A 16,767-nucleotide genomic window follows, 5' to 3' on the forward strand; every position below is an offset into this window, starting at 1 on the left:
TTATTTTTGAGTGTGTAAAGCTTTTAATTACATTGCTTAGAGTGAGCCCTGTAAAAATACTTCTCTATCGATGTGCAGCATGAAGATGGAAAAAAGATACAATTATAAACAAAGGATGAGATCGAAAGACAAAAGTTTTGAGTAGGTGTGAAATGCAAATAATTAATTAGTGGTAATGACTGTCAATTCACAAAGCTTGGAATGCCCCTAAAAATATACCTACATATCCCTTTTTCTTTTATCAATAATCTTGCTCCCCAAAAAGAAATCTTGCTTCTGCAATGCTCTAAAAAATTAGGCACATCACAGTGCCCAATCTCTATTTTGCAAAGAATACCTCCACTTAGTCCAACTCCCCAACTCCTCCTATCTGCTTGTGCAATGTACTGATTGTCCTCTAAAACCATTTAGGCTCACTTACTGAAATCAAGGACCACCGTGCTACTGTAATATCAAAGCTAATTTTGTTTTGCATATCAGACGTGTGTGCTTTTGTGTGCTTTATATAATATTTCCTGAGAAATTTGCCAGATATTTAGTTTGCTGGTAACATGACATCAAAAAATTGATATCATGAGTAAGTTAGACAGTGGGAGCTTTAGTGCATAGATTTTTTTTTCTCTTTAGCTACCATGCTTTTTCCAAAATAAATGCATTAAATATTATGGGGCATATTCAATTCTCGGCAGGAACGCCGAAAATCTTGCGGTCCGCGCACGATTACCGTTACCATTACGTAATCGTGCGTGGAAAAACCATTAATATGGTAATTTACTTGCTGGATTTCAGCTCGCAGCTCCTTGAGCCGCGAGCTGAAATCCAGCTATCTATTACCGTATTAACGGTAATAGTTTTTCCGTGGCGCTGAAAAAAAAGAATTGAATATGCCCCTATGTTTATTAATATCTAAGCTTATGTTTCAAAACTTTATCTTCTGAAATGTAAGGGGAAAACAAATTGTTGCATTAAAAAAATAAAGGTTACATAATGCTTCTAGTTTATGTAGCCGTTCTGTGCATTTCATTTTGTGCAAATGTGCCACTTTGACTGCATGCCACATCTTTGGTACCTGCCACGGTAAAAACTCTGAGACCTTTTGAGGGATTTGATTATCTTCAGATCACCAGTAAGAGCAGAACATTTTGCATAAAGAAAAGATACTCAAAAACTGCTAACTGAGGAACACCCACACTTTACTTTATAAGTACTTTATAGGCACTTTACACAGCCTGTAAACCTCATGATTGACCTGCATCTTCATCTATTTAGTTACTATGAACTTACCGATGGCCAGAGTATAAACTGGGGGCCAAGTGAAGAGCTTTCAGGCAACTTGTTATGCTATAAATGCTTGTTGTCGTATGAGTAAGGTAAATCTGACTGAAAAGAAATTAGCATGTGTTGCAATACTGCCCTTTTGAATCAAACAAGGGGACTCGTCACTCGTATATATTTTCAAGTAAATAAATATGTTGTGTATAAAATATATCATGTATATCAATATGTAATGTATATAAATATGGAATGTATAAATAATACATATATTAGTGAAGTATAAATCCATCTATTTTATCCTCTCCACCTTCGTGTTGCTGTCATTTATCGCCCCCAGGTCCAGTTACTCAATTCCTTGACAACTTTACGGCCTGGCTCACTTAATTCATATCCTTTGACCTGACTACACTCATACTAGGTGATTTTAACATTCCCATTGATAATCCCACTGTCTCTTCTGCCACTAAACTTCTTTCACTTATTTCCTCCTTTGGTCTCTCTCAATGGACCTCATCTTCAACCCACTATGATGGGCACTCCCTTGACCTTGTCTTCTCCCGCTACTGCTCCATCTCTAGTTTCTCCAATTTAGCCTTCCCACTCTCTGACCACAACCTCCTTTCCTTCAGCCTCACGTTATTTCATGCCCTTTCCCCTGTACCCAAATACACACGTACACAACGAAACCTAAGCACTCTTAACCTATTCCATTTCTCCTTTTCACTAAAACAACTATTTTCTCCAATGTCTGCATTGTCCTATCCTAATCATGCTGCCTCTTTCTATAACAAAACACTCACTTCAGCTCTAGACAATGCAGCTCCAGCTACTACCTTTAGTCTCCAACGATCCAAACCCCAGCCATGGCACAACCAACAGCCCCGTTATCTGCAAAAGTGCTTTAGTATTTCTACCTCTGGCACATCCTCCCCTCCACTCCCAATATATGTTGGGGTCCCACAAGGTTTTGGTCTTGGCTCTTCACTTTTCATTGTACAGCTCTTCCCTTGGGGCACTAATTCGCTCATTTGGCCTCCAATTCCACCTCTATGCTGATGACACACAAATCTATATCTCTTCCCCTGACCTCTCTCCCTTTGTACTCTCTCATGTTACCAACTGTCTTTATGCTATCTCCATATGGATGTCCCAACGCTACCTAAAGCTCAACATGTCCAAAACTAAGCTTATTATCTTCCCTCCAGTCAGAATCACCACCAGCCCTCAAATCTCCCTCACTGTCAATAACTACACAATTTCCTCAGTCTCCCAAGCCCACTGCCTTGGTGTCACAGTTGACTGTGCCCTCTGCTTTATTGCTCACATCCAGACTCTCTCCCAGTCCTGTCGACTCCACCATAAAAACATTTCCAGAATACACCCTTTTCTTACTCAACATGCTACCAAAACTCTTATCCATTCTCCCATTCTCTCCCATCTTGACTATTGCAGCCTCCTATTATCTGGCATTCCTGACACCCATATATCCACACCTCTCTCACATCTGCTGCACCACTTTGCAAATCCCTGCAATGGCTCCCTGTGTCCTCCAGAATCAAATTCAAATTACTCACCCTTACATACAAAGCCCTCAACAACACTACCCCTGCATACATCTCAAATCTCATATTAAAATACTCTCCCTCCCGCCCTCTTAGATCTACCTCTGACCTGCGCCTAGTCTCATCTCTGGTAACCACCTTTCACTCCCACCTACAATACTTCAGCCATGCTGCTCCCCACTTATGGAAATCCCTACCACACTTATTCAGAATTTCCCACAGCCTTGAAATCTTTAGATACTCTTTGAAAACCCAACTCGTTTTTAGAGGTGACCTTATCCTCGATAACACTATTTACACTAATGCACCTTCACAACTATCCCAATCTCCACTCTGTGACACAATTACTCTTCTTGTTTCAGCTGTGCCCTCTTCCACTTAGAATGTAAGCTCTCTAATGAGCTGGGTCCTTCATACCCCTTGTTTTCATGTTTGCATTTGTGTTGTCTGCCTTGTATGTCTCTGTTTTATGTATGTACTGTTTTCCCTACTCTACGGCGCTGCTACTGTGGAGCCTTACAAATTTATGATAATAATAATTATAATATGCAGCCACTGCAATGTTCTACAAGCGGTCGCGGAATGTCTAAATGGCCAGAAAGTTTTACGGGCCACGAACAGCATTTCCCTCACTGACCTCTCATTTTTTAAGATATTCTGCACCACCAAGTTTATTGAGTGTGCAATTCATGGCATGTGTTGAAACTCACCAAGACGTAATGTACACACAATGTTGGCTATGTCATCAGTAATGAGGAATCATGAATGCGTAGTTAAGTTGACTGTCAGTACAATGGCATTTTGCAAGGACTGAATGACTTTTTGCTTAACCTCACAGTACAGATGAGGAACTGACATTCTGGAGAAATGAAATTGAGATGGAATTTGATAGAGTGGCCACATGACCTTAACTAATTTTCTAAATCCTAATACATTGATTGCGGAAATTGGACGTACATCCAATGCTCACATACCTGTAATGACTATAGGGATCTGCTGTGCAACAGGATACTGACTGTCATACTTGTTTTCTCTTGAAAATGCTTGCTTCACAGACAATTGTGTAAAATGCTTACTCATCTTGCAATCCTCACAGTGGTGAGGATTGCAAGTGTCTGTACATTTGGCTGGTAGATGATGCTGGGCTGCTTGCTACTATACACTATTTGTCACATTTGTAAACACGATTTGAATCAACTTTCTGCAAATGACATAACAGGGAGGAGGTACCTAGATGTTCAACATCCCTTATTCTACTTAGTTTTTGTCTGAAAAAGGCGACAGGTGCCTTGACAAATGTTGTCTGGGTTGGAATAAAAATATTTTCAAACACAAGATGTGTTTTTTTTTGTGTTATACTGTGGCATGATAATGTGTTTATTGTGGGCATCTGCTGGTGGTAACACTGGTGGCTGCCTTACTTCAACACAATCATCACATTCCTACTCATTATCTCATCCATGTACAGCACATTAATTTTCAAATCCACAATTATCTCCCTCATCCTCCTTCATATTTGCAACTTCCATAGTAGCCTCATCAATTTCTAAGGGTAAATCATCAACATTAATACTACTGCTACCCATCCTCACATTTCCAAATGGTTGAGTACTTTTCAAAGGAGACTGCTCTATTATTACAGTGTCTGAATCTGAAACCTCAGACTCACATATAGCACATATGAATACCCTACTTATACTCTCCTCAGGATTCTGTGAGGGCCCAAGTTGTTCTTCAACTTTAGTGTTATTTTCAGTCACTGATTGGGCAGTTTTGGAGGTGTCAGTAACAGACGTACACTCTGAGCTACAAGGTGGTGTATGTGAAATTGAAGATGATGCATGACCACGCTGGGCACCCTGTTTTGGAATAACCATTCTAGAACTTATACCAGTACCAGCGGCAGCAGGAACCCTACTAGCAAAAAGTGGACATAGTCTGAGCCACTGCCGGTGGTGTATGGAATATTAGCTGTTTTCCTTTTTTTGGACAAATCACTACATTCATCAGAAAACTCCCTCTTAATCCTCCTCCTTACATCAAGAGCTGATGATTTCTTTGAGATTGATTTTGACAAATAGTGTTTGCATGTTGAGGACGCTTTCAGCAACATTCTTCCCGCATTATCTTTTTTTACTTGGAGAGGTTGTAACAGTAGTACTAATGCCGGTACTGGTACTGGGCTGCTCCTGATCTGTACAGTGATCCATGGTTGCTAAGAGGAGTACTGCTACTTGAACAGATTGGACCTGCATGTAGATGTCTGCCACCACACCAGGAGAATGCTCGATGAGACAAGGAAAGGAAGGAATGTTAACTTACAATTCTTATGACACCGCTCCACAATATTCTTCTAACAAACAACTTTTATATTTTATTGGGAGGTTGTGCTGCTCTGAGTCTGAGTCAAAGACAAGGATGCCCTCTTTAATTTTTGGGGGTATGTAGCTGCTGCTGACCCTCACAAGCAAACACCCTTTTTTAATATGAATGTCACTGAATGACTCTTTCAAAATGGATTAGTATTGAAAAATATAAAAGATTAGTATATAATAATATATAGCGTTTTCTTGGGGTGTGCAGCTGCTGGTGAGCCTAACCCGCAAACATCCTTTTTTAAATATGGATGTCACTGAATGAACTTTTCAAAATGGATAAGTATTGAAAAATAGAAAATATTAGAATATATAAAAAAATTTTGGGGTGCGCAGCGTGCTGACCCTATAAAACACTCTTTTTTAATATATATTTCACTGAATGACTCTTTAAAAACAGACAAGTATTGAAAAATAAAAAGATTTAGTATATAATAATATATAGCATTTTTTGGGTGTATGCAGCTGCTGGTAAGCCTCATCCGCAAACACCCTTTTTTTTAGTATGGATGTCACTGAATGAGCTTTTCAAAACTGACAAGTATTGAAAAATACTTGAAAAGATTAGAATATAATAGAGTTGTTCACTGACCCCTGTGTTCTGGTTTTGGTTTTGGCAAAACCACCCTTGCGTGTTTTGGTTTTGGATCCCTATTTTTTTTGCTAAAATCACATCATTTTGCTAACCTCAATAACACTAATTTCAAGATAATTCTGACCACAGGTCACAATAGTTTTTTCATACACTTTCAAACAAAGACTGCAGAGACCTGGCTGGATGCTAAGTGACAGAGCAATGACGGCAGTTCATAGCACATCTAGGAAACATTGCCACACAGCAGTGGCAGAAAAGAAAGTAGTGCAAAATGGAATTGTCTTTGGGCCCTCCCACCCACCCTTATGTAAGATATTAAAAAGGATATGTACAGTTTAACAAAGCAAGCACTCCAGCGAGAAGCAGTGCCACTTTTGTGGCTGAAGTGCTTGGTTTGTTTGGGCCCCTACAAAATAACCTACCAATACCTTAGCTGCCTTAAGTCTAACAGTGCTGTCAATGAACTTAACATTATTATTATTATTATTATTATTATTAATTATTATATTAGACCATGTCTGCTCGTGCTGCATCTTTATTCTCCTCCTCCTCTGTGGATACCTCCCTCTCATCCCTAAAGAACTGCAAAACTCATGTAGATACAGGAATGGATATTACAACTGGAGTGGCATTAGATCTGCTTCAGACAGACTGTGACACGGAACATGTGGGCAGCATGGAATCTGTCATGTTGGAAAATGCTGCATTTGACAGAGATTTAAACCAATGTACAGACACAGTTGAGGAGGCCGTACATAAGTTAAAACGTGACCCACCAGATGAGATCCCGGATTTAAGAGAGCTTGTACACGAGAGATACACTGTGCTCCAGAAAAATAAAACAGAGGAGGCCCTGATCCAGGACAATAAATATGTCCAGTTTAAAGAAGAGTGAAGAGACCTGAGAAAACAAATAGATGTGTCACCGGTCCCAGCAGGCTAAGCTTTGAAGGATGAAGACGAGGAGATCTCCGTCACCCTGAGCACATGGCCAGTACAGTGAAACTGAAAATGAATCATGAAATCAGTTATGGTTCATTTGATCGCTCCACCCATTCCTTGGATAACTGTGGTAATTCTACAGCTAAAACATGGTGACGAGCGCTGACCCCCCACGGGATGCGTGCTTTTATAAGTTCAAGACCAATCCAGGGCGCCAGACAATGCACTAAAAAGTACCATTAAAATTCAGAGCAAAAAGCAAGTTCATCACTGAGCTTTGAATCATCCCCAATTCACAAAAAATTATAATATAGTTAGGTACCTTTGATGTAAAGTGCAGATTGCAAACTAATGAAAGAGCAGCAATATGGAAGGTTTGAGTAATACTTATACAGGTCTGTTTAGACATACATGCTTGCATTACTTCCGCGAGCAGCGTTGTTCTTTGTTAATGAAACTGTTGTCTTTATACCGTTCAAAAAAATTAAAAATAATCCTCCACCATTCTTTGGATGTTGATAATTGATAATAGGATCAGGTAGAGTTACAGCAGAGATGTCACTAATTTTGGTCAATTCTTTTACAGTAGACAAGACCAGATGTCAAAATGTTGTGCTGAGTCATCTGCATCATCCCTGGGTCTCTTGAAAAAGCTAAGTTGTTTCCTAGCAGCAGTTGACTGAGAAACTGAAGGAGGAGACGCCATACTGTCATGTAACACTTGAGCTGTCATCTTGCTCAATAGCAGCTCCTTGCATCTCTTGAGATCTGGGTCAGTTGGAAACAAAGAGAAAACATAGCTCTTATTATAATAGGATCAGGCACAGTTGGCAAATTGTAGTGGTCCGATTTCAAGATTTTGATAACTCTCCGACATAGTTGGCATAATTGCTTTGTTTAATCTTCTCCTTCCGTTTCTCAAGCTGCTTTTCCAATAGTCTAATTACGGGAATCACTTGGCTCAAGCTAGCAGTGCCTGAACTCACTTTACAGGTGACTACTTCAAATGGCTTCAGCACCTTGCACAACACGGAAAGTATTCTCCACTGTGCTAGAGTAAAATATATCCTAATGTCATTGCTTGTGGTGTAAGCATGAATGGCTTTTCGCTGTTCCTCCATCCTCAGAAGCATATACAGGGAGGGTGGAATTCCACCTTGTTGCCACCTCTCGCTTCACTTGGTGGTAGGGCAAATTAAATTGCTCTTGTAGCTGCTGCAATCTCCTACATGCTGTTGCTGAATGCCCGAAATGTACAGATATTTCACGGGCCACAGACAGCACCACCTGCACGTCCCTGTAAATTTTTTTAAAAGCTCTGCACCACCAGGTTTATTGTGTGAGCAAAACATGGAATGTGATGGAATTCACCCAGCTGTAATGCTCTCACAATATTGGTGGTGTTAACAGAAATGACATATCCTGAGGAGAGTCTAAGCGGGATAAGCCATGTTGCAATAACATCCCTTAGATTTTGTAACAGATTGTCAGCTGTATGTCTCTTAGTGAAGCTGGTGATGCACAGAGTAGTCTGCCTCTGAAAAATGTGATGTACATGCTGCTGTTGTTACTGTTGGTGAAGGCGAATCACCAACTCAGTGGGCAGACACAGTCATCTTTAGTTTGACCAGTTCTGCTTGTCCACATATCTGTGGTTAAGTGTACAGTGGGTAGAATGGCATTTTGTAGCCCAATAATTAAATTTTTTGCGAACCTTCTGGTAGAGGTGAGGAATAGCTTTTCTAGTAAAATGGTGTAGTGATGGCATTTGCTAAAGAGGACACAAGACCTCAAGTAACTGTATAAATCCAGCTGTATTAATAGTGTATATTGGACGCAGATCTAATACTAGCATAGTCGCCATGGCGTCTGTGATCCGCTTTGCGACTGGGTGGCACCTTTCATACTTGCTTCCTCTTTCAAAGGATTGTTTAACAGTCAATTGTTGTAATATTCTAGTAGTCTTCTTCTTGGTCTGCTTCTGGGATGAAGATCCACCCCCAGCAACAGCAGCAGGACTAATGCTCAAGAATTCTTCTGAGCAATCCAGTATACTGGTAGAGTCATCAGGCCTTTGCAACTTGGATGCAGGACTAACTCCGATCGCTACTGAGGATATTTATGAGGACGGTGTTGTGGGTGTAGATTGCAGGTGTCGGGATCTAACTGAGAGAAGGAACCTAGCTGATGCTGGAATGCTTGTTGTTATTTTTTTAGCATAAGTTTCCAATTTTCCAAACAGCTTGCCATGAATTTGCTTCAAATGGCGTAATATGGATGAGGTTCCTAGATGGTTAAGGTCCCTATCTCAACTGACTGTGGCTTTACAAAAGCTACAAATGACTAGACAACTGTTGTCAGGATTTGGGTAAAAATAATTCCGCACATAAGAGGTGGATTTTTTGGTCTTAGACCCAGGCATGACAATGACCTTCTTCTTATCATGTGCAAGAACTGCTTCCACTGGTGCAAGACTTACACTAACAACATCATCTTCATCAACATCCTTATTAGCGCCCTCGTCAACTTCACCCTCATCCTGTTGCAATTCCAAAGTGGCATCCTCAATTTGTGTATCACACTTGGGCCGTTCATGCACACATCTGCAGAAATGCTGAAAGGGGACTTCTTTATGGGTACACTATCAGAAAAGTCAGGCTTACACATAGTACTCGTGGATAGACTCTTCTCAGGGATTTGTGTCATTTCTGATTCTGGACATACATTTTCCTTTAATGTCTTACTGTTTTCTTCCAGCTCGGCTTTTATACGTAAAAGTATTTGGGCACCACTTTTTGAGTCAGAATGACAAGGTCTTGCTTGCTCATGACTGACCTTACAAGAAGATGCCTCAGTGACAGTTGCAGAACTAGCACTCATAGTGAAAGGCAAAAGCTTCATTCTTTCCTTGCCACTGCGTGTGTAGAATGGCATGTTGGCAATATTATTTTTTTCCGCAGTTAACTTTGCCTAGATTACAGGTCTTTGTTTCTTTACCAATGTAAAAGGTGTTTTTTTAAATTTTTGTTTTCCTGACTTAAAAACACTAGCACTTTAACATAGGCTTTAGCAGATGACATAGAGGGATTACTATCATCATGACTGGTTCCAGCAGTTGCTTGGTGCTCCTGGTCTTCTGTGTACTGCTGTGAATCCATTTTGATAACACTGCACACTTTGACCTCAAAGTCAGAATAAAAGACTGCCAGCCCTAGTATTTGTATTTCAGCAATGGCAATTAGCAATGGAGCAATGGAGCTCTCCTGAATGTCATTGGAGACTTTGAAGAACACTGCTGCCCCTTCTCTTTCTTTTTTAGCTATGATGCTGCCATTCTGCACTAGAGACTACCAAGAACCGTGCTACCTCTTCTGTGTACCTCTGTGAAATGGTGCTGGATCGCCGTGGAGGGCGGTACTTAAAGAATCCAAAACTCGCGAGATCCGACGACATAACAATGACATTTTGCCTCAATTTCAATTCCGATGGCACGCGGAAGAACCGAGCCGGAGTGGCTGTGTACTCGGATCGGCAAAGTTCGGGTGTGCTCAGTTCTCGTGGAACCGAGCCTGACCATCTCTAGAATATAATAATATATAGCCTTTTTTGGGGGTTGTGCAACTGCTGCTGAATCTCACACGCACCAACACCTAGTTTTTTTCTAAATTATTTCAGTTGTGACTGCCACACACAAGATTACTTTCACTTTCAATTTTAAAGGAAAGAAATCTGTTTGTTTTTGGATTCTGCTGCTAATAGTCAAAGAGAAATAAATACACACTAGTTAGTTCAGAATGATATCTATCTAACTGAGTCTGTATATACTATCTAGTACTATTATATATATATGCAATGCAATGCATTCACAACAACCAGTATCCACTAGTCCGTGTAAAGTGTATTTAAGATTAAAATTAAAATCTGTTGATCAGCAAACTATTCTAGTTGACTAATATCTACTGAACTATTTTACAATAATAGCATGCAAGACCAAGTATAGGAATACAAATAGATACATTAATTTATCCATAAATAATTCACTGTGTATCCTCTTCTTCCCCTTCACAAGACCTTTTCGTACTTAACTAACTTATCTAAAAATAAAGACCTGTTGAAGTCGTATAATTGGATGAACGAAAGTATATTGGTTTAATATTGGTTTGCCATGCGTATTGCGAAGCGTTCGCACGGTAAAATACGCACGCACACACTCTCATTACAACATTTAATTATTTATATAATTTCATATTGGTTCTGTTACACTGTAATTCAGGAGCAGATAGTATTCGGTTTATTATTAGTCTATATATATATATATATATATATATATATATATATATATATATATAGTGATTATATGTACATTGTAGTGTTATTAAAGGTTTAGGTTATAGGAAAGGTGTCATGGCTGATATCATATTGAAGTCCTAATCATCAGCAGCTGTCCGGTGCAGTCAGCGAAGAGATCGCACATTGCATACTTTAGTTATTGATATTAGAGAGTAAACCTTTGTATGATACTGGCTATGAAAAGAGCAGACCCCCTGGAGAGAAGACCCCCACCTTTGGATTCATTAGATTGAATCAACCTATTACCTGTCTGGCCTGGACCCACCCAACGTCTGGACCTATAGAAACAATCTACGTCATCTCTATTGTTCAAGTGTAACACTGTACTGTATATAATATAGCTGCGCTTCCTTGGCTCTCAGTCTACTCTGACCACAGTTATCTAACAGATACACTGTTCCATTGGGACCCATGGAAGCGCAGCGATTGCAGCGGTATGTATGTATTTATCTTTTGGTATTGGCTGTGCTGTACTGTACTTTATTAGAATATAATAATGTATTGAATTGTTGACTATTTACACCTGCTAAAAATAAATAACTTTGTGCTTTGGAAACACATACAATTGGTTGGGCAATGCTTATTTTAAAACGATAGAATTACTTTAATAATTTGGGGGCTCGTGAGTTAGGGGTTATGTTACCGGCAGGTATGCAACGCTTACGATATTCAGTTCCTCAACAAAGGGTGGATTGACGGACGCGTCGCATAAAGCAGGAAAGAACGTAATACGTTTAAGACCTGTGGTTCACTGTGTGTTGCGAAACCGAATGTCCGTTGTTGCATAGACTGAAGGAACGCTAATTAGAATCTAGGGACAAGAAAGAAAAATGTTTCTTTTTATTGTCGTTTTATGTTTTGCATTGCCTAGTGTATGTGTGCTTCCTGTTTAGTATGTATAAACTTCCGGTATTGTTGCCACGTGTGTAAATAGTCATGATCACAGTCTGTTAGCTATGCATAGTGTAATCACTTGGTAAAATCTCTGAAAAGATAGTGCCATTGTTTGGGAAATTTATTTTCTGTACAGAAAACAAAGGTTATGTGTGTGTATGTGAATGAATATATAAAGGCAAAAATATACTGGTAACTATAGGCCACTATAGGTTTTTACACGTGTGCCTAATACTAATCACGATGTTCACAGATAACTAGTATCTCTGAGCAGTGCGGTTGGACCGCATGGCTGGGCCTTGATTAAGTATTGGGAGGGCAGTGTGGAACTGTTGAAAATTGATAGCGCTATTGTTCAGGTGTGTCTGACGGGACATGGTAAAAAAAGGTGACCTGACAACAAAGGTTCTGTTCTAGGGCTGAGCAGGATATAAAGAAACCTTTGTGTGAGTGGTGTTCTGTTCTAACAAAGAGCAGGTGATAAAGAGACACCACAGAGTATGCATGGCATACTCAAAGCGAAAATAACAGGTTTTTGCGGCATTCCCAAATATTAATCGCAAAGCTTACTGATAGTTAGTATCCGTAAGCGGTGCTATCGGACTGCATGGTTGGTTTAGTGCAGCCGTGATTGCGACTTGGGAGATGTGGGAGGTAATACGCTGCAACCACTGATATTCTTGATTGATATCAGGTGCTAACAGTGGTAAAGTACTTAAACTAGGAAGGGCATTGATATCTTTAAGGGAACGTGCCTGTTGAAAACGTCCATGAATAAAAAAATCTCTAGTAAGTTCTGTTTGAAAGAAGAACAGGTAAAAAGTCTTTTTGTGTAGCGTTGAGAAATAGGTTGTTTTCACAATGGATACGAAGCAAACGCTAGAGATAGTTCATGTTGTGCTGCCTAATGAATGGCCGGTTGGTTCGGCAAAATATGTTATGTATAATAAATATGGTGCGTATGCTACGGCATATTGCGACAAATGGGTCAAGATGACCCGGGAGTGTGTGAAACCTTTCCCAAACATAGGTACTCTTGACTCAGAGGTGTTAAATATTGTTAGAGATAAAGTGCGGTTGATTAAATCAACAAAAACGAGAATTGAACATGATGACTGTTTAAAATTGTGGCAACAAGAAGGGTACACGTGGCAACGAAGCGCGCGCTCAGCGGAAGTAAGCGTACCGGAAACAAGCATTCCGGAAGTGTGCATTGCAAAGCGTGGCGAACTGAACGCAAACACGCCCCCGACAAATTCGGTCGGGGCGGGAAGTACAGCCAATAACAAAAATGTGAAAACTGTAACTAGTAACTTGTATGTTGTTTTAAGTAATGTTAAAAGTAATATTTCAGGACAAAGAAAAGGAACGGTCCCACCAGCAGGGGCAGCGGCTGAAAGTGGTGAGAATAATGAAAAGGTTAACACAGGGGGAGACATCCATTGTACTGCAGCAGCAATTTTAGCAACTAGTTTAAATGATTTGGTAGACTTGCATCCTGTCTGCACAACAGCAGTTCCCAATGGGAAAGAAGACAGGAATAGTGATGTTCCCTTGAAACATGTAGCAAAGCATGATCCATGCACTAGGTCTGAAATATTTTCAATTTTGTCTGATTTCCCTGATCCTAGGAAAGATTTGACCAAATGTCAGCAGTTTATTAGATATTATGGTAATGTGTACGAGCCAACTAATAACGATTGGCGAGTATTATTGAAGACCTGTCTTCCTCTCAAAAATGATATACAAAAGTTCATTAATGATTGTATGCTGGAGGAGGATGAATCCTTAACCGAGGATGATGATCAGGACAATATTAGACATATAATCACACAGTTGGCCATATATTTCCCAGTGATAGTGGACTGGAGTAAAATTTTTACTATCCAGCAAAAAGATTGTGAACATGCAACAGACTATTTTTGCAGAGCTCTGATAGCAATGGGCAAATATACTGGGGTACCAGACATAAAAGATAATGTACACTACAGAGAGGTTGCTGTTAAAGTTCTAATGGATGGCCTCAGGGAAAACTTGAAAAGAAGGGTGCAAACTTCATTACCAAACTGGAAAGGAATCACTGTAAGTGTTCTCAGGGAGTCAGCTATAGGACATGATAAAAATATATGTAAAGAGGAAAAAGCACTAAGTGATAGGGTAATGATAGTAAGTATCCCAGCATTAGAGGGACTGCACACACGACCACCAGCATACAACCCACATAACAGGAAACCCAGAATAGTTAGGTGTTACAATTGCAGAGAAGAAGGACACATTAGGAGAGATTGTAAAAAGGAAGAGAAACAACATGAGTTGAGGAAGTGTTTTCAAGGCAATAAAATAGGACACCTAGCAAAACATTGTGCAGACATGACAGGGATGTGTTTCTACTGCCGTAAGAAGGGACACATGAGTAGGAACTGTGTAGAGTGAAGAACGGATACCTGGGTTTGAAATCACATAGACATCCACAAAAGAGGCGTACATTTCTCTCAGAGGTTCCCCTACAATCGATTGCACACTCTGTAACACCTAATATTCTGGGGAAGAAATATAGCCGACTCTAGAGTTAATCTGTGGTAAGTATTAATGTGCAAAGTGTAGAAAGAAACTTATTTAAAAAAAAAAATCTTTGTTGATTTTGTTTGTTTGCTTTATGTTGTCACATGTTTGTTTTCCTAAATCGCTGGCCGATGACAAAGAATGGAAATGTTTGTTTTGTTTGCTGTTTTAAGATAACTATCTTGTTTTTCTTCTCACAGGTAAAGGGGACACAAAAGGAGTATAGACTTAGTGATAAAAAGGGGGGAGATAGAGAAATAGAAGAATCACTCTTGAAAGACAAATTAACAATAGACAATTGGAACACTCTTTTGTTTTAGGCTGCAGTGTCTCATGATAATTTGTTTGGCTGAGAATCATTATCCAAAAATGAAGTATGTACATACTTTGCTCCAAAATATCGTTTTATGTATTTCAGAGAAAACATGAGTCACTAAGAGTAAATTTTTCATTTCTCTATCATAAGTTAGAAAAGTCAGTTGAAAAGGTATGTAGTCAATAAGATACCAAGTTCTTAATGAACAAATGACGGACGACACTGGATTGCACTGTTAAGACCCCCTAGTCAAGTATGGGGAGGGGGTCATAGTTAGCAAATAGCTAAGGGGAGCAGTGAAATGAATGCAGCCATTTCCCCATAGAGTCAGAGTCCAATCCAGCTGTCATTTTGTTGTAAAAATCTCCCTTTCTACATGTATGTTTGTATTCAAATCTTTGTATTCCCATCATTCATTGCTTTCCAATTTCCTATTCTTTACACAAACGCTAGTATCTCTCTCTCTCTCTCTCTCTCCCTCCTCTCTCCCTCTCTCTCTCTCTCTCTCTCTCTCTCTCTCTCTCTGCTCTGGTAAAGATAAAATCAGACACAGTCTCAACAATGGGCTAAAACATATTTTTTTTTTTACATAAGACAAATTCAGAGATACACACACTAGATTGACATGAGTTACAGAAACAGTTAGGGGTTTTGTTTTCATGTGTATAGAAACTGCTGATTTTTAAGCAGAAAGGTTCTGTTGTGGAAATACAATTCATGTTTTATAGATTGCATATCTGTTTTGTTTTTTTTTGTTTTATGATTCGTGCCTCCTGTGCAAAATTGTGCCTTTATATGGATGCACAAAGGGTGGATAGGAGATTGCTGGAGGTTAGGCATACAGATATGCATCTCTGTATAGAACATTGGAGTAGGATTTTTACCACAAGATACGACATAATGTGAAACCCTAGAAAATGTAGAATTTTCATGTTTTATATTTTTTTCACTGTTAGACAGGCATGTACTGGATACTGTTATATTTGAAGAAAGTGTTATAGAAATAGACCCCTCTGCCTCTCCCACTTAGTCAAGTAGCTGAATATGAGGTACTGAGAATGACATGTGAGTTGGCAGAGGGAAAATCGATTGATATACATTGGTCTTTAGCATTTTTCTAGTCTAGAGGGCGATGTTGAGGTGACTGAGAAATCGTTTTATAGCAATACCAGCACATGATTAGGACACTACATAGAGGACTTTATACAGTGACACAGTTACCAACTGAAGTAGCTGCTAGTAAAGTCCACACTTACACACACGACCATACATGGCTGTCACACCAGGGCGAACATAGCTGTCAAATAGACAGCAGGGTTTTATGTGACAGTTAACAAATCTATGTTTTGTTTTGTTTTTCATTGTATTGTTTTAGTTTTAAAATGTGAACACACACACACACATGCACGCATATACATATTGGTTAATATAGGAAGATTTGTGTTACCTGAGGGATAAACTGCCTGGAAGGTGAAGAGATGTGGTGAGGAGTCTGGCGGACTCTGGAGAGATGGACAAGGTAGACCAATAGAGCCATCCCATATCCCTCCTGCTGATGGGTTTTCCTCCAGGTAAAACAAATACACGTCATCCAATTACCACCATGCAGGATCCTCAAGTATACACTGGTGTACCAATGTAAAATGTCTGGGTAGAGGTGTATTGAAATGTGTCTAATGTATTACTGTATCATACTCAAAGCTTTTGTTATTTAATGTGATAGTCCTAGAGTTATAATAGATGATAGAGGTATTCATGTTATTGATAATAGAGGTATAATGTATGAGTAGTGGTAACAAATCACATATTTTCACATAACCATAAACCAGTGTGAACATAAAGTAGTGGTACTCGGTAGAACGAATTGAATAGAATAAGAGTTGGAACTTGATTGAA

Source organism: Mixophyes fleayi, chromosome 5, assembly GCF_038048845.1.
Source record: "Mixophyes fleayi isolate aMixFle1 chromosome 5, aMixFle1.hap1, whole genome shotgun sequence".
Classification (NCBI taxonomy): domain Eukaryota; kingdom Metazoa; phylum Chordata; class Amphibia; order Anura; family Limnodynastidae; genus Mixophyes; species Mixophyes fleayi.